This window comes from Chiloscyllium punctatum, chromosome 12, assembly GCF_047496795.1.
Source record: "Chiloscyllium punctatum isolate Juve2018m chromosome 12, sChiPun1.3, whole genome shotgun sequence".
Classification (NCBI taxonomy): Eukaryota; Metazoa; Chordata; class Chondrichthyes; order Orectolobiformes; family Hemiscylliidae; genus Chiloscyllium; species Chiloscyllium punctatum.
Window position 1 is genome coordinate 12,690,638 of NC_092750.1, and position 19,007 is coordinate 12,709,644.

Below are 19,007 nucleotides of genomic sequence, written 5' to 3' on the forward strand. Positions count from 1 at the left end.
TCTGGGAGTCTGACAGTGGTATAATTAGTTTTAGCTTTCAACAAGGAACTGGATAGCAATTAAATGAGTGTGGGTCTAGCTACGTTTCATTTACAGAGCTCTGGCGCAGAAATGATTGATGGCTTGGCCTCTTTCTAAGCTGTATCCAGTCTATGAAGCTAATAATATTGAATAATAAATATGCATAAACAAATTTTAATTCTGGTCCTTTCTTCAATCTGAGGGAGCACCACCAACAAACTTAAACATGAATTCTAACAACACTATAAAAGGTGTCATTTAAACCATAACGGTTTTACTCTCACCACCCCACAGAGGGTGCATTGCAAACATAACTTATCTGCTAGGTGAGATGACTGGACTAATTCCCTTTCATTTCGTGCCCTTCACTTCCCTGAGGAGGTGGTGGCATAGTGTTAATGTCACTGGGGTAGAAATCCAGTCATCATAACCTAATACTCAGTTCAAATGTAATATATTTAACTAAAGTATCTGTCCAAATGGTGAGGAAATGAAATCTGACTTCTTTGTCTGGTCTGGCCTACGTGTGACTCTAGGTGTATAGCAATGGTGTTGACCCTTAACCAGCCTCTGGGTAATTAGGGATGGGTCACAAATGTTGATGATCCCATGAATTAATTTTTTAAAAACTCTCTCTATTATTCATCCTCAAAGTGGGTTAAAGGCCTTCACTTCTTGCGGCCTGTACTGTCCATTCCTCTAACCAGAGAGGGTGAAGAAGTGAAACTCAAAGAAAATTGTGCTTAGTCAAAATATTGTAAGATTCAGTCTATTAAGTTCTGGAGGTTGAAAGACACCTTTGAAGTTAGTGGTGCATGAGAAGAGCACTTACTCTCTCCAGGAACTTGAGGAATTCAAACCAATATGAATCTCTTCAACCTACCTCTGCCTCTGTTGTGTCAATCCTCCTGCTATGGTTTCCTGATTAGGTGATAACAATAGTCATTGTTAGATGCTAATATTGCACATGCTAAGTGGGTCATTGTTTGCATTCATAGAGAGGGTCATAGATGATTGAAACCACTTCCACGAATATTATACTGATTTGGGGCAGGGTATTGTCAAACCGTTGTTTAGATCAGAGTGGTGCTGGAAAAGCACAGCATTTCAGGCAGCATCCGAGGAGCAGGAAAATCGATGTTTTGGGCAAAAGCCCTTCATCAGGAATAGAGGCAGGAAGCCTCCAGGGGTGGAGAGATAAATGGGCTGGGGAGAAGGTAGCAAAGATACAATAGGTGAATAGGGATGGGGACGGAGGTGATGGGTCAGAGAGGAGGGTGGGGGAAGGTAGCAAAGAGTAAGAGCTTCAGGGCAGAAGAGATGACCTGGGGGTTGCAGTGAGAGGGAGACTCACTGAGATTCTTGTGACAAACCATTTCCTATCCCTTGGGGGAAGAGAATTGAAATTTTCCTCCAAGGTCTGGAATCAAACCTAAGTCAACTCAAATTAATATACATGCCCCATTTGAAATAAGTTCAGCTGGCCTTTATCCAATCGTTATTAATGATGCCACACAACTTCCGTCAGCAATGCCATTCAAGGCTAATGAGGATTGATGTGGGAATTGGAAAAATGCCACACAGGTTCGATAAGGGATAATCTTCTGAAATCTGCCTGGGGAGTGTTCAGTTGTAATAAGGAACGAGGAGTGCCAAGGTTCTGCCTTTGCGAGCATGAAATGGAAACTGTCCCATTTTCATTCCCCAGCATTACACCCATCTGTAACACTGAGGGAGGGTGTGCTCAACAGATCAGACGTAATCATCCTGGAGCTTAGCTTATATCTCACTTCAAAGCTGACAGCCTTTCACAATTATTGACTGGTTCAATGACGTGTGGCCTGTTCTGCCACGTTGGGTGCGGTTGAATCTCATGGATTGTGACTACATTAAGGTCTGTGCACAGTCCTGCCCTTGCTGGACCATTGGTATCTACCATGTGGAAGATCTTGGGATGTCAAAGTGAGCTTGCATATTGACACTGCTGTGTGATTCTGTAGAGACACACAATGAAGAATCCATTTTATGGTGTGAGACAGTCTCTCATGGGTTGTATCATGAAGACCCATTTGCTAAGGTATAAGTCTTTCAGGATGTGCAGTGGTAATACGTTGGCAGTGTCAATTCTAGATAGCATTGAACTGCAGTATTCTACATTTTCATTAGAAATAATATGGAGAAAGCTGGATCATCCTGGGAAGTCTGTTTTACTCTTGGCTGACTCTGATCTTCATTGATGTTTGTGTGTCCTCCGAACACATTCCTTACAACCAGTGACGTGAAGTTTTATGTTCTTCTTAGTCCGTTTGGCTTGGCTTTTGGAACCAGGTTTTAGATCAGAGTGGAAAAGCACAGCAGGTCAGGCAGCATCCGAGGAGCAGGAAAATCGACGTTTCAGGCAAAAGCCCTTCATCAGGAATGGAGGCAGAACGCCTCCAGGGTGGAGAGTTAAGGTCCGGGGGGCGGGGGGGGAAGAGGGGGGAGAAGGTAGCAAAGAGTACAATAGGTGAATAGGGGTGGGGATGGAGGTGATAGGTCAGAGAGGAGGGTGGAGTGGATAGGTGCGAAGGGAAATTGGCAGGTAGGGCAGGTCATGAGGGCAGTGCTGAGCTGGAAGTTTGGAACTGGGGTAAGGTAGGGGGAGCAGTGGGGTTGTTTGGTGCGGGTGTCCCGGAGATGTTCCCTAAAGCGCTCTGCGAGGAGGCGTCCAGTCTCCCCAATGTAGAGGAGACCGCATCGGGAGCAACGGATACAATAAATGATATTGGTGGATGTGCAGGTAAAACTTTGATGGATGTGGAAGGCTCTTTTTAGGCCTTGGATGGAGGTGAGGGAGGAGGTGTGGGCGCAGGCTTTGCAATTTCTGCAGTGGCAGGGGAAGGTGCCAGGATGGGAGGGTGGGTTGTTGGGGGGCGTGGACCTGACCAGGTAGTCACGGAGGGAATGGCCTTTGAGGAAAGTGGAAGGGGGCGGGGAGGGAAATATATCTCTGCTGATGGGGTTCATTTGGAGGTGGCGGAAATGTTGTCGGATGATGTGGTTTATGCGAAGGTTGGTAGGGTGGAAGGTGAGCACCAGGGGGGTCTGTCCTTGTCACGGTTGGAGGGGTGGGGTTTGAGGGCGGAGGTGCGGGATGTGGACGAGATGCATTGGAGGGCATCTTCAACCACGTGGGAAGGGAAATTGCGATCTCTAAAGAAGGAGGCCATCTGGTGTGTTCTGTGGTGGAACTGGTCCTCCTGGGAGCAGATATGGCGGAGGAATTGGGAATATAGGTTCCTTGCACATGCATGTCCAATGTCTCTGGGTGGCATATGTTTTTCCAATCTGGAGAAATGTGAGGTATTGCATTTTGGTATAACAAACAAGGGTAGGGCTTAATTAAAGGTAGGGCCTTGGGCAGAGTTGTAGAACAGATGGACTTAGAGGATGCAAGTACATAAATCTTTGAAGTTTGCATCTCACATGGACAGGGTGGTTAAAAAGGTGTTTGGCACACTTGCCTTCATTGTTCAATCCTTTGAATATAGGAGTTGGGATGTCATGATTAGATTACTTACAGTGTGGAAACTTCAGCCCAACAAGTCCACAACGACCCGCCATCCACCTACACCTACCACTACAAGTAATTTAGCATGGCCAATTCACCTAGGCCGCACATTTTTGGACTGTGGGAGCTAACCAGAGCACCTGGAGGAAATCCATGCAGAAACTGAGCAAACTCCACATAGTCAGTCGCCTGAGGCAAGAATTGAACCCGGGTCTCTAGTGCTGTGAGGCAACAGTGCTAACCATCGTCCCACTGTGCAGGACACTGTGAGGCCTCTTGGAATACTGTGTCCAGTTCTGGTCACCCAGTTATAGGAAGGATATTATTAAGCTGGAGAGGGTTCAGATGGGATTTACCAGGATGTTGCTGGGTATGGGTGGTTTGAGTTATAAAGAAATGTTGGATAGGCTGAGACTTCCGTCACTGGAACAGAAGAGGTTGAGAGGCTACCTGATTGGAGTTCTTAAAAAAAAGAGAGATATAGATAGAGTTAATGGTAGTTGTCTTTTCCCTGGGATGGAGGATTTCAAGACTAGGGGGTACATATTTAAGGGAAAGGAGAGAGATTTATTAAAGATATGGGGTGCATTTATTTACACAGAAGGTGGTTTATGTGTGGAATGAACTTCCAGAGAAACTGGTGGATGTGGGTACAAGATATCTGGTCGGCATGGACAGGTTGGACCGAAGGGTCTGTTTCCATGCTGTACATCTGTATGACTATGACTCTAAATACAACATTTAAAAAACATTTGGATAGGTTCATGAATATGAAAGGTTTGGAGCGATATGGGCCAAGCGCAGGCAGGTGGGACTAGCTTAGTTTGGGATTATGTTCAGCATGGACTGGTTGGACCGAAGGGTCTGTTTCTGTGCTGTATGACTATGACTCTACATCATGAGAACTGAACTGTACTCCCTCCATTTTGTCTTCTAGTGCATGAAGCTCCGAGTGTGTGTGTGGCACTGACTTTGAAAGTGGAAACCGAAGCGTTGGCATGACGATCATACCAATGGGTATGTACGGAACATCAGGTTACACAGCTTAGAGGGAATACTAATGATAAACCACATCTATTACAAATTGTGTTGGCTTGTTGCACTTTGCTGACTATCTCAATAATGTAGGCGGCACCTACAACATGTAATTGCTGCAGGCCTGCCATTATAATGTCACATTTGTATCTATCCTTAAGTAACATGTTAACAGCATGGACCTTTATCTTTCTCAAAAGGTCCTTCATAAAGGCTTTAATTGGTGCAGAACAGCAAATAATTTATTTATTCTCTCTGTCCGTTCGTCTTTGGAAAAGTCACATTCAGGCCCTTTGCTGTAGCTTCTACCAATAAACTAGTCAATAGACTTTTGGAGTTTGCTGTTTATATAACATGAGTTGGTGTCTGTTAATCCTTAAATTAATTTTAACATAGAACATAGAACATTACAGCGCAGTACAGGCCCTTCAGCCCTCGATGTTGCGCCGGCCTGTCATACCAATCTGAAGCCCATCTAACCTACACTATTCCATGTACGTCCATATGTTTGTCCAATGACGATTCAAATGTACTTAAAGTTGGTGAATTTACTACCATTGTAGGCAAATCATCCCATTCCCTTACTACTCTCTGAGTAAAGAAACTACCTCTGACATCTGTCCTATATCTATCACCCCTCAATTTAAAGCTATGCCCCCTCGTGCTCGCCGTCACCATACTTGGAAAAAGGCTCTCCCTGCCCACCCTATCTAACCCTCTGATTATGTTATATGTCTCTATTAAGTCACCTCTCAACCTTCTTCTCTCCAACGAAAACAGCCTCAAGTGCCTCAGCCTTTCTTCGTAAGACCTTCCCTCCATACCAGGCAACATCCTAGTTATCTCCTCTGCACCCTTTCCAAAGCTTCCACATCCTTCTTATAATGCGGTGACCAGAACTGTACACAATACTCCAAGTGCAGCCACACCTGAGTTTTGTACAGCTGTAGCATAACCTCATGGTTTCGGAACTCGATCCCTCTATTAATAAAAGCTAAAACACTGTATGCCTTCTTAACAACCCTGTCAACCTGGGTGGCAACTTTCAAGGATCTGTGTACCTGGACACCGAGATCTCTCTGCTCATCTACACAACCAAGAATCTTACCATTAGCCCAGTACTTTGCATTCCGGTCACTCCGACCAAAGTGAACCACCTCATACTTATCCACATTAAACTCCATTTGCCACCTCTCAGCCCAGCTCCGCAGCTTATCTATGTCTCTCTGTAACCTACAACATCCTTCATCACTGTCCACAACTCCACTGACCTTAGTGTCGTCTGCAAAGTTACTAACCCACCCTTCTACACCCTCATCCAGATCGTTTATAAAAATGACTAACAGCAGTGGACTCAACATCGACCTTTGTGGTACACCACTGGTAACTGGACTCCAGGATGAACATTTCCCATCAACCACCACCCTCTGTCTTCTTTCAGCAAGCCAATTACTGATCCAAATTGCTATATCTCCTTTCACCTTGAGCTGGTCTTCAACAACCTTCCAGGTGATTCCTAATCTTTCAGATCATCCATGGAAAGACAGAATGTGTTAATTCTGCAATGCCCCTCTTTATCAGTGACAAGCAAGATTTTTAGAGCTATTTTCTTGTGATCATCTATTGCTTGAACAGTTAAACAGCACTGCAGTTTAAACAGTTGTAACTCAGTAAGCATGTCATTGGATCCCCAATGAATAATAAGGTTTCTACTATCAGTGTTCTGTCTTAAAATTGTGTTATCTAAAGCCATTAGCCTATGACTTTGGAACAGTGTCAATTCAAACTGATCCACTCTTACTAACAAAGACTTTATAGATGTTGTTATTAAAATGTTACTTATCAACTGGCAAAAACAGAGAAACCTAGTTTTCAATGGTTTGCGCTACATTACACTGGCCTTGAGTTCCACCTCAAGATGAGACTTGAGTCTTTTTGTTTTTAGATCGTGCAAGGTCAGAAATTTGTTCAATCTTGAAAGAAATTACTTTCTAATTACAGGGATTTTTTTTTTTTGCTAATCGATGTCCTGTGTACACATCCCCACTGATGTCCAGACTCAGAAAAACAGATGCTGCTCAAGAGCGAGATACTCATGCTTTGGCCAAATTGTTTGCTGTTCAAAACTGTGATCCAAAACTGGTCTTCAATTAGATTTCCAAATATCTACCACTAAGAAATTGGAGTATTTTGTAGATTGGTTTGGGTTTGCCTCCCACAAGCTGTTTCACCTGATGAAGCAATGCTTTGTGATCCTTAGCAACAAAAGAAACCCAAAGTAGATATTTGGGGATTTAAGATATGGAGGTATTAGTTACATTACCATAAGGTATTAATTACGATAGAATGGCATGTTTTCAGTACAGTATCATGCTTCAAGTGATCAGTGGCAGGATGGAAAATGAGGATTTTACACACCCGGGTCATGTGTATGATACAGTGATGATGTAGTGAGCATGTATACTGACACACTGACCATGAGGCATAACAGAACAAACTTCACTGGAACACTGCAGCAGATGCAAACCAGAGATAAGCATGAGAACAAAATGGCGTTGAAATGGCAAGTGACCAGAAAGACTGAATGGAGATGTCCAACAAAAACAGCCAGCCAGTCTGTGTTTGTTCTCTCCAGTGTAGAGGAGACCACATTGAGAGCAACAAATACAGTCGACCAGACTGAAAGAAGTACTGCTCACTTGGAAAGGGTCATCTTTGGTACCTGACTTGATTTTTCTCAACAGCTTGTTTGTCTCCTTTCCTCCATCTCTAACATTGGTACAAATAAGAACTGGAAAAGTTGTCAGAAAGTGAAGTCAAAGGTATATTTTTAAAATCCCCATTGACTTTTCTCTCGGGGTTTCTGGCAAGTGGGTTCCAGAGTACAGCTTTTGTTTCCTGGGGTCTCCATGGCAATGCTGCAGGGTTGGCAATTCCAAACCTGACAGAGATTCCCTGTAACAGCAAACCACAGTTAGATGCTCAAGAGTCAAGTGAAAGTTACAGTCATAAAGTCATGGAGATGTACAGCACGGAAACAGACCCTTCAGTCCAACCTGTTCATGCCGATCAGGTATGCTACATTAATCTTGTCCCATTTGCCAGCACCTGGCCATATCCCTCTAAACCCTCCCTATTCATATACCCATTCAGGTGCTTTTTAAATGTTGCAATTGTACCAGCCTCCACCACTTCCTCTGGCAGCTCATTCCATACACGTACCACCCTTGTGAAAAGGTTACCCCTTACGTTCCTCTTAAATCTTTCCCCTCTCACCTTAAACCTATGCCCTCTAGTTTTGAACTCCCTACTCTTGTCTATTTACCCTAGCCATGCCCCTCATGATTTTATAAACCTCCATGAGGACACCCCTCAGCCTCTGACGCTCCAGGAAAGCAGCCCCAGCCTATTCAACCTCTCCCAATAGTGCAAATCCTCCAACCCTGCAATATCCTTGTAAATCTTTTCTGTTCACTTATCCTTCCGATATTATTGGTGTTTCATTTCTCTAATATCAGTGAAAAGATTGTCCTTTCGCCTGTTCAGGTTACCTTCAAACTCCCACCTTAACAGCTCGAGGACTGAGTACAATTCTGGCCAGCACATAATAGCAAGGACATGACTACACTGAGGAGTGTACAGAGGAGATTCACAACAACATGGACAGGTCTGGTGAATTTTAGTTTTATGTAAAGATTGGCTAGGCTGGGATTGTTTGCTGTGGAACAGAGAGGACTGAGGGATGGTTTAATTGAGGTGCACTAAATTATACAAAGAATTATTGGAAAAATATAACTCCTTTCACTGAGATGTCATTAACTTCTCTTTAAGAGCATGGATTTATAGAGTCATAGAGTCAAATAGCACAGAGACAGACCCTTTGGTCTAACTTGTCTGAGCAACCAGATATCCCAATCTGACCTTGTCCCATTTGCGAGCACTTGCCCCATATCTCTCTCAACCCTTCCTATTCATATACCCATCCAGATGCCTATTAAATGTTGTAATTGTACCCACCTCCATGGCAGTTCATCCCATACACTACATAAAAAGGTATCCTTCAGGTCCTTTTTAAATCTTTCCCCTCTCACCTTAAACCTGTGCCCTCTAGTCCTTGGCTATTTACACTCTCCATGCCCCTTATGATTGCACTGTTGGAAGGTGTTGGTAGTAGAAGTCTTACAGGAAAAGTATTTTCACCCAGGTGGCAGTGGGGACCTGGAGCACACTGCCTGAAAGGATGGGAGAGGCACATTTTTGGAAAAATTCTTGAACTTGCACTTTAAAAGGACCTGGACTAGAGAGCCATCTATGAAGAACTTGGAAGTGGGATTGAAACAAGATTTGTTTTTCTCAACTGGGCACACACACGCTGGGTCAAATGGTCTTCTTGAGTGCCACAACATTTTCTAACTGCAAGGTGACAGGACATTGAAAAGTACAAACATAATAACAAACACATCGATTTGGCTCCAATTTTCCAACCTCTCAGAAACAGAACCGGAAGTGATATCACCCACAACAGACCAAGGAAAATAAATAGCAAACGTGATAGAACACCAGTGCTTCACCAGAGGCTCATTGATGACGTTACCTAACATGGTGACGAACCTACCAGCTACTGGACGAACCTACTGAGAACAAACCTACCAGCTCAACAAGATTTAGATTACATGAAAGGGTAATGCAATCCTTCAGCCCAACAAGTCCACACCGACCCAGACCCCTACATTTACCCCTTACCTAACACTACGTGCAATTTAGCATGGCCAATTCACCTAACCTGCACGTCTTTGGACTGTGGGAGGAAACCGGAGCACCCGGAGGAAACCCACACAGACACAGGGAGAATGTGCAAACTCCACACAGTCAGTCACCTGAGGCGGGAATTGAACCCGGCTCTCTGGCGCTGTGAGGCAGCAGTGCTAACCACCGTGCCACCGTGCCACCCATGATTAGATTAGATTACTTACAGTGTGGAAACAGGCTCTTCGGCCCAACAAGTCCACACCGCCCCGCCGAAGCGCAACCCACCCATACCCCTACATCTACCCCTTACCTACACTACGGGCAATTTAGGATGGCCAATTCACCTGACCTGCACATCTTTGGACTGTGGGAGGAAACCGGAGCACCCGGAGGAAACCCACGTGAGCAAACTTACAACCTGACAGTACTTTAGCCTGACTGGTCAGCTTTAAAATTTAATGCAAGCCTGAACAACAGGACTGCACTAAAATGGCAGATGATCATTTAAATTCAGACTCTATTTGGCAACCAGTCCTCAGGTTATAATGTGTTTATCACTTATTGTATTATGCACATTTAACACTGGCAGAAACTTCTGGAACCCATATCCTGTTGCCTGCAGGATTTTGGAGCTGATTAAATGTATTCAGCCTGTGCCAAAACCGCTGCTGAAAATAAGAAAACACTGCTTTTTAACTGAGAATATTATTATTTTGGCACTTCTTTGCATATCACGTTTTTTTCTGGGATTGTGTTAGCTTTGGCTTTATGGTGTACAGGTATTGAACATTATCGCGTCAAACTGAGCATTGTGAGCATTTGGGAATGTGCAATATATTTAATAATCGAGAGTGTGGTGCTGGGAAAGCACAGCCAGTCAGGCAGCATCCTAGAAGCAGGAGAATCAATGTTGATTCTCCTGCTCCTCGGATGCTGCCTGACCTGCTGTGCTTTCCCAGCACCACACTCTCCACTCTGATCTCCAGCATCTGCAGTCCTCACTTTCTCCCAAATGTACTTAATAGTCAATGCCAGCGCCACATGGTTCAAGCACAGACTAGATTTGCCAACTTTAGATGCTTCCAGTCATAGCATTTGGACTCCAATTGAGTGTCGGAGTGTCCCTTGAGTGTCGGAGGCTGAGGGGCATGGATAAGGTGAATAGCCAAGGTCCTTTTCCCAAGGTAGTGGAGTCCAAAACTAGAGGGCATAGGTTTAAGGTGAGAGGGGAAAGATTTAAAATGGACCTGAAGAGTAAATGTTTTGCACAGAAGGTGGTGTGTCTATGGAACAAGAGCCAGAGGAAGGTTGGTTCAATTACAGCATTTAAAAGGCATCTTGGTGGGTATATGAAGGTTTCAGAGGAATGTAGGCAAATTGCTGGCAAATGGGACTAGATCAGATTGGGATATCTGGTCAGCATAGACAAGTTGGACTGAAGGGTCTGTTTCTAATGCTGTATGACTCTATGGCTGCGACTCTGCTATCTTAGCCCCAATTAAAGCTGAAATATGAGGATTGTGCCATTGTAGACTGATGCTGACTGAGCATGGGGTTAGGTTGATCCCTAATTGGCTTCACGTTGGTTGCAAGCAGCTGGCAGTGATTTGTGACTATCATTTCATCTGTTTGGCTTGCATTCAAGTCCTGATGCGAACCATGAATGAGACTAATGTTGGAGCCCATTGTGCCATCTGGATTTTTCTCACCCCTCCCCCTGCTCACCAACAAAATTTCTCTGCTGCTTACCCATTTTGGCCACCTGATCTGCAGCTATCACTTTCGACACCATTGCGAGACCATCTGGCAGATTGAGAAGGATGGGTGTAACCCTACTAAGGCCCTCTGTGGCAATGACAGAATCACAGGACATTATATTGACTTAACACACTGAAACAAAATAACTTTCTCAATAATTTCCTCTTGTAGGCTGTGATAAGTAACTCTCCTCCTAACTGCTCAAAGCCTTGTTGACCACCTACAAGGCATAAGTTGGGAAGTGTGCTGAAAATCTTGAAAGTTGCCAGAAACATTGCAGTTCTAACCACCTTCAAGAGACTTGACATCACCCCAGGGCAACCTACTAGTTACTTCGTGACTCCCTAAGGCATCCACCACCTTCAACATTCATTCCTTTTTGTAAGTGACACAGAACAGGAGCAGGGAGTTCCACCTACAAGGTGCACAGCAGCAATTAGGGAAGGCAGGTTTCCCTTTCAAACCTCCTAGAAGGACAAAGGCAAAAGGCATAGTAGAATACCATTGGACAGCACAGTAGCTCAGTGGTTAGGAGTGCTGTCTCACAGATTCCACCTTTGTGTGATAGTCTGTGTAGAGTTCATACATTCTCCCAGTGCCTGCGTGGGTTCCCTTCAGGTTTTGTGGTTCCTTCCCACAGTCCAAAGCTGTGCATGTTAGGTGGCTTGGCCATGCTGATTTGCCCATTGTGTCCAGGGATATGCAGGCTCGATACCACAGAGCAGGAACAGGGTGTCCCATCTATAAGGTGCACAGCAGCAATTATGGAAAGCAGATTTCTCTTTCAAACCTCCTAGATTTTAGCCATGGGGAGCACAGTATTACAGGGAAAGGGTTGGGAGCGTGTCTGGGTGGGCTGCTCTTCAGAGGGTCAGCGTGGACTTGGTGGGCTGAATGGCCTGCTTCCATACTGTAGGGATTCTATGAACACCAATTGTCCCCCATAACACAACAAATTCCACCCCCCCCCCCAACTTCGCTCGCCATCCTGACTGGGAACTGTAACGCTGTTCCTTTACTGAATTAGGTTAAAATCCTGGAAATCCCTTCTTAACATGAACATTTAGTGTGATTGCTGACGATTGCTATCTATCCTTTGATTGTACCAAGCTTATATCAAATTGCGCATCAGGAACATCTCACTAGCAAGCTCCTGGATTCAGTTTAAAATTGTTTTAATCGTTGAGTCACAGAATGTGCAGCACAAAAACAAATCATTTCATAGAGGGTGCCTGAACCAGTTCCAATGAGCCCCACTCCCCCTTGCTTTGTCCCAATACTTTCATTCCCCAACAAGCATTAATCGAATTTCTCTTTTGACAGCCGCAATTGAATCTACTTTTACCCTCCCTTTCAGGGAATGTTTTCCAGATTACAACAACTTGCTGGCTATTTTGTTTTCTTTGTACAAAAACAAATTTAAATTTTTGCTTCTGATTTACAGCATCTGCAGATCTTTCAGTTTTTATTTTCTTCATATTCTCATCAGTGGGGCAAAACGATCTGCTCTTGCATGATGGGCTGAATGGCCTCCCCATTGTGGTGTAAAAATCCTAGGAATCATAATGCCTTTTGTTCTGGCCAGCTACCTTAAATCTACATAACCAAAACCCTTCTGGTACTGGGAACAGTTGATGAACGTTAGAATGACCTAAGAAGACCCACAGTGTGTTACAGTTGAGAGTGTGGTGCTGGAAAGGTACAGCAGGTCAGGCAGCATCCGAGGAGCAGGAGAGTCAACGTTTCAGAAAGCAATTCCTGACGAAGAGCTTATCCCTGAAACGTGATTCTCCTGCTCCTCGGATGCTGTCTGACCTGCTGTGCTTTTCCAGCACCACACTCTCGACTGTGATCTCCAGCATCTGCAGTCCTCACTTTCTCCACAGTGTGCTACAGCAATAGATTGTAGTCACTATGGTAATGTTTGAGAAAGAGTGTCAAATATTCACATAGCAAGAATCAGAAGCTAGCTTTTTGTGATTCGTGCATGAAGACTCCCTCTGTGCTACAGCTCTCTGCAGTAAGTCCCCATTGGATTAATATTCAGCTCCTCCACCTGCCAAAGTGCGTAACCTTGCAGTTTGAACTGTGTCACCAGTCACTTAGTCAAAACTGTTTATTATTTACCAGCCTTGTGCATGTGATTAGATTACTTACAGTGTGGAAACAGGCCCTTCAGCCCAACAAGTCCACACCGACCCTCCAAAGACCAACCCACCCAGACCCATTCCCCTATATTTACCCCTTCACCTAACATTATGGGCAATTTAGCATGGCCAATTCACCTAACCCTGCACATCTTTGGACTGTGGGAGGAAACCGGAGCACCCGGAGGAAACCCACGCAGACACGAGGAGAATGTGCAAACTCCACACAGACAGTTGCCTGAGGTGGGAATTGAACCCGGGTCTCTGACGCTGTGAGGCAGTACTTCTAACCACTCTGCCACCATGCCCTTTTCATTTATTTGTTTATGAGGTTTGAGCAACATTAGAGATTATCATTTGCCATTTGCCACCTGACTGCCTTTGAGAAAGAATTGATTTGATTTAATTCATTGCTGCCACGTGTACCAAGGTAAAGTGAAAGGTGTTGTCTTACGTAGTTTACAAGCAAATCATACTGTACAAGTGCATCAGGGTAACAAAAGAGAGTGAAAAACACAGCTGCTGAGAATCAGAGACTCCCTACAGTATGGAAGCAGGCTGCTTGGCCAACTGAGTCCACACCGACCTTCCTGGGAATATTCCACCCAGACCCAGACCTCTCTGTCTTTTCCATGGCTGACCCACCTAACCTAGGGTGCATGGTGGCTCAGGGGTTAATACTGCTGCCTCACAGCGCCAGGGACCCAGGTTCGATTCCAGTCCTGGGCGTCTGTCTGTGTGAAGTTTGCATGTTCTCCCTGTGGCTGTGTGGGTTGAATTCTGGGTGCTCTGGTTTCATCCCACAGTCCAAAGATGTGCAGCTTAGGGTGAATTGGCGATGCTAGATTGCCCATAGTGTTCAGGGATGTGTAGGTTAGAATGCATTAGTCAGTTGTAAAATGTAGGGGAATGGGTTACTCTTTAAAGGGTCGGTATGGACTTGTTGGGCCAAAGGGCCTGTTTCTATACTATAGGGAATCTAAACTACATGCTCTTGGACACCATGGGCAATTCCCCTGAACCTGCACATCTTTTGGACTGTGAGAAGAAACTGGAGTACCCAGAAGAAACCTGTACAGACATGTGTAGAATGTACAAACTCCACACAGCCAGTCGCCCAAGGATGGATTCGAACCTGGGCCCCTGGTGCTAGGAGGCAGCTGTGCTAACCACTGAACCACTGTGCTGGAGGAGACACAGAGAGTGATCAAGATTAATATTAAAGAGGTTCATTCAGAAGTCTGGTAATAGCAGGGAAGAAGAGGTTCTTGAAACTGTTCATACGTGCATACAAACCTTTGTATCTTCTGACCAATGGAAAAGGTTGGAAGAGGTTATAACCGGCTTTGGGAGGGGTCTTTGATTCTGTTGGTTGCTCTCCTGTGGCAGCGAGAAGTATAGGTGGAGCCAATGGATGTGAGGCTGATTTGTGTGATGGACTGGGCTGTTTTCACAACTCTCTACAGCTTCTTTCACTCCTGGGAAGAGCAGTTATCACTCCATGCTATGTTAGAAGGTGTTCGTGAGACCTATGGACTACAGTGGTTTCGGAGAGGGCTCACTTTCTGCAACTGCTTTGTGTTCTGTGGAACATTAAAACATTTTTCTGTTTCCATTGGGTCTGTCTTGCATCTAAAGTATATTTGTCACTGACTCTTTGTTTTAGTCCGAAAGTCAATGCAATTATGATACATGTGCCCAGCTGAACAGGGGAAAGTGCACCTATCCATCTGGGACTGTCCTAGAATGTTTCAACCTGATACAAAAAAAAACCTTCCTTGAAAGTTAACACCCACGCCCACTCAATCTGCTCAGTTTTGTTAAAGCCACAAGGCTCCACTCCCTTCTCTGGAATTCAGACCGATTTCCCTCAGTCTCACTTGGCCCCAAACACTGTGTCTAGACAGACAAGTTGCTCTAATTTAGGAATTGCACCTGAACACACAGACTTTCGAGTCTCCCCTCAACTGCTGGCAGTGAATTTATCGCCTCACAATAAGTAAACGGTTTCAAACAAATATTTCACCAAGGCTCCTTCGGTAACACCGGCCCAGACGCCAGTGATCTTTATCAGCTAGAAGGACAAGCTCAGCAGATACACGGAAGGACCAGCAACTACATGTTCCCCTCCCAGCGACTCACAATCCTGACTTGGTGCCTTCCTGTTGGAACTCCCTCCCTAGCAGCACTGTGCATGCCCCTACAGCAAACATATGGACTGCAATGGCTCCATAAAGCAGTTCACCACCAACTTGGCACAGCAGTTCCTTGGCGCGATGCCAACATTCGATGAATGAGTTTTTTAAAATTATGTATCACTCACTACAAGTTTTGTCATAAAGAAATGCTGGTATCTACAGGGAACTTTTCACAATGTCAAGGCATCTCAATGTATTTTACAGGCAATTAATACTGTGTATAGTTCTGTCGCCCTGCGATAGGAAGGACATTATTAAATTGGAGAGGGCGCAGAAAAGATTTACAAGCATGTTACCAGGGCTGGAGGGTTGGAGTTCTAAGGGGAGGCTGGAAATTCAAAAGAGCTTCTTCCACGTTTTTATCAGACTTTTGAACTGACCTCTCAAATGTTAATTCTGATCTCTCTCTCTCTCTCTCTCTCTCACCTTTTCTGCAGCTGTAACACTGTATTCTGCACTCTGTTCTGCTACCCTGATGTATAGCATGCAAAACAACACATTTCACTGTATCTAGGTACATATGACAAATAATAAATCAATCAATCAATCAAACTGGGACATTTTTCATTGGAGCGTAGGAGTTTGAAGGGTGACCTTACAGAGGTTTATAAAATCATGATAAGGATAGATAGGGTGACTAGCAAAGCTCTTTTCCCGAGGGTTGGAGAGTTCAAAACTGGGAAACATATTTTTAAGGTGAGCGGAGAAAGATTTAAAAGGGACATGAGGGCAACATTTTCACACAGTGGGTGGTTCAGATGTGGAAATGGACTGCCAGAGGAAGTGGTAGATACAGGTACAATTACAACATTTAAAAGACATTTGGACAGCTACCTGAATAGGAAAAGTTCAGAGGGAAATGGGCCAAATATAAGTTTAGTTTAGGAAATTTGGTCAGCCTGGACATGGAAGATTTCAAATGTAGGGAAATAGATGGTGACACCTTGAAAAATGTCCATATTACAGAGGAGGAAGTGCTGGATATCTTGAAACACAAAAAAGGGGATAAATCCCCAGGACCTGATCAGGTGTACTCTAGAACTCTGTGGGAAGCTAGAGAGTGATTGCTGGGCCTCTTGATGAGATATTTGTATCATTGATAGTCACAGGTGAGGTGCCAGAAGACTGGAGGTTGGCTAACGTGGTGCCACTGTTTCAGAAGGGTGGTAAGGAAAAGCCAGGGAACTATAAACCAGTGTACCTGATGTCGGTGGTGGGCAGGTTATTGGAGGGAATCCTGAGGGATAGGATGTACATATATTTAGAAAGGCAAGGACTGATTAGGGATAGTCAACATGGCTTTGTGCGTGGGAAATCATGTCTCACAAACTTGATTGAGTTTTTTGAAGAAGTAAGAAAGAAGATTGATGAGGGCAGAGCAGTAGATGTGATCTATATGGACTTTAATAAGGCATTCGACAAGGTTCCCCATGGGAGATTGATTAGCAAGGCTAGATCTCATGGAATACAGGGAGAACTAGCCATTTGGATACAGAACTGGCTCAAAGGTAGAAGACAGAGGGTGGTGGTGGAGGGTTGTTTTTCAGACTGGAGGCCTGTGACCAGTGGAGTGCCACAAGGATTGTTGCCTAGTTTTTGTCATTACTTTTTGTCATTTATATAAATGATTTGGATATGAGCATAAGAGGTACAGTTAGTAAGTTTGCAGATGACACCAAAATTGGAGGTGTAGTGGACAGCGAAGAGGGTTACCTCAGATAACAACAGGATCTGGACCAGATGGGCCAATGGGTTGAGAAGTGGCAGATGGAGTTTAATTCAGGTCTGGCTGCATCAGTGGAGAGAAACCACCGTTGATGATTCACTGGACCCGAAACGTTAAACTCTGATTTCTCTCCATGGGTGGCTGCCAAATCTGTTGAGATTTTCAGCGATTTTGGGTTCAATGCCTCAGTTTAACTGTCTGCTATGAAAGACAGTGCCTCTGAGAGTGTGATCCCAGTGTGAAAGCCTTTTGTGCTCTTGTCTCTAGAGCAACATTTGAACTCACATCCATTTTAACTGAGGGTGCATTATCGACTCAGCCATGATTGAGATACCACGTGGTGCAAGATCAACAGCGAACATTTAAAACGGATGTGACATGGATGAAGATGTGCTAAAATATGGAATACCTCAATACCAGTGAGTGTCAACGCTGAGTGAATTGCAGCATCGTATGGGATTAGCTAGCTAAAGTGGCAGCTTTGGTTCAGCAATGGCACTCACCCCCTGTAAGTCAGAAGGTCAGCAGTTCAAGCTGCACTCCAGGCGCTGAAGTGTATTAATCTGGGGCTGACACTTCAGTGAAATGCTGAGCAAATGTAGCTGCCTTTAAAACTGCCTGAGCCTTAAAATGAGTCACTTTCTGACACTTAAGGTGCAAGTTAAGGCCCATCGGCATGAGAAGAGCTGAGCAGATCTCCCAGGCGTCCTGACTAACGTGGGTCATTTATCACTTTGTGGGACCTTACTCTGGGCCAATGGGCTGTCACGTTTCTAGCATTACGGCGTGCTTTGGAAATGCTTCGTGGTTGGGAGACGCTGAGGTTGTGAAAGGTGCTATACAAATGCAAACACGTTCTCAATGCTTGAAAATATTTCCTTCATAAACATTTGGAGGTAGCAATGCTAAAGTCAGTGACAAATGAGTCAGGAGACGGCAGTAGAGCTGATTTGAGTCGAACAATCTGTGCATTGACAATATGGACAGGAAATGTCCACAGCAATCGTGTGACCTTGTTTCTTTTTCATTATTTTAAATTATTGTCAAATTTAGGGGTTTTTCCTCGTGAACATGTGTTAAATCCTCTCTCCTGCTGTTTCTTTCCCCTTGTCCAGCTCAGGCCTGGTTCCAATCATCGCCGAAGAATATTGGACCCAGGTTTGATGTTTATGATGGCAGTTAATAAGGACAAGGGTCACGGGCAGGGAACACTGGCTACATTCACCAAGACTTGGATTGCTGTCCACAAAATACATTCTTGGCCAATTAGGTTGGCACACATGATTGCACTCAAACTGAGATGTGGGGAGTGCACTGACCCTCTCCTCAATTCAACTACTGCATAGGTCGCAATACAAACTTAAGGTTTACCAGACTGATCCCTGGGTTGGCAGGACTGACATATGAGGAGTGGTTAAATTGGTTAGGGTTATATTCACTGGAGTTCTGAAGAATCGGAAGGGGGGGGATCTCATAGAGACCTGTAAAACTCCAACAGGACTCGACAGGATAGATACAGGGTGGATGTTCCGATGCTGGGGGTGAGTCAAGAAACCCCAGAGAGTGGTTGGCCTCTGGGATTCACTACCACAGAAGGCATGAAGACATTTTATGATTTCAAGAAGGAGTTGAAAGTAAAACTTAGGCTAAAGGATTTGTGGGAAAAGCAGGAATGGGCTATTGAGTCAGATAATCACCATAGCATCCTTACAGTGTGGAAACAGGCCATTCAGCCCAATAAGTCCACACTGACCCTCTGAAGAGTATTCCACCCAGACCCATGTTCTCTCTGACTAATGCACCTAACCTACACATTCCTGAAC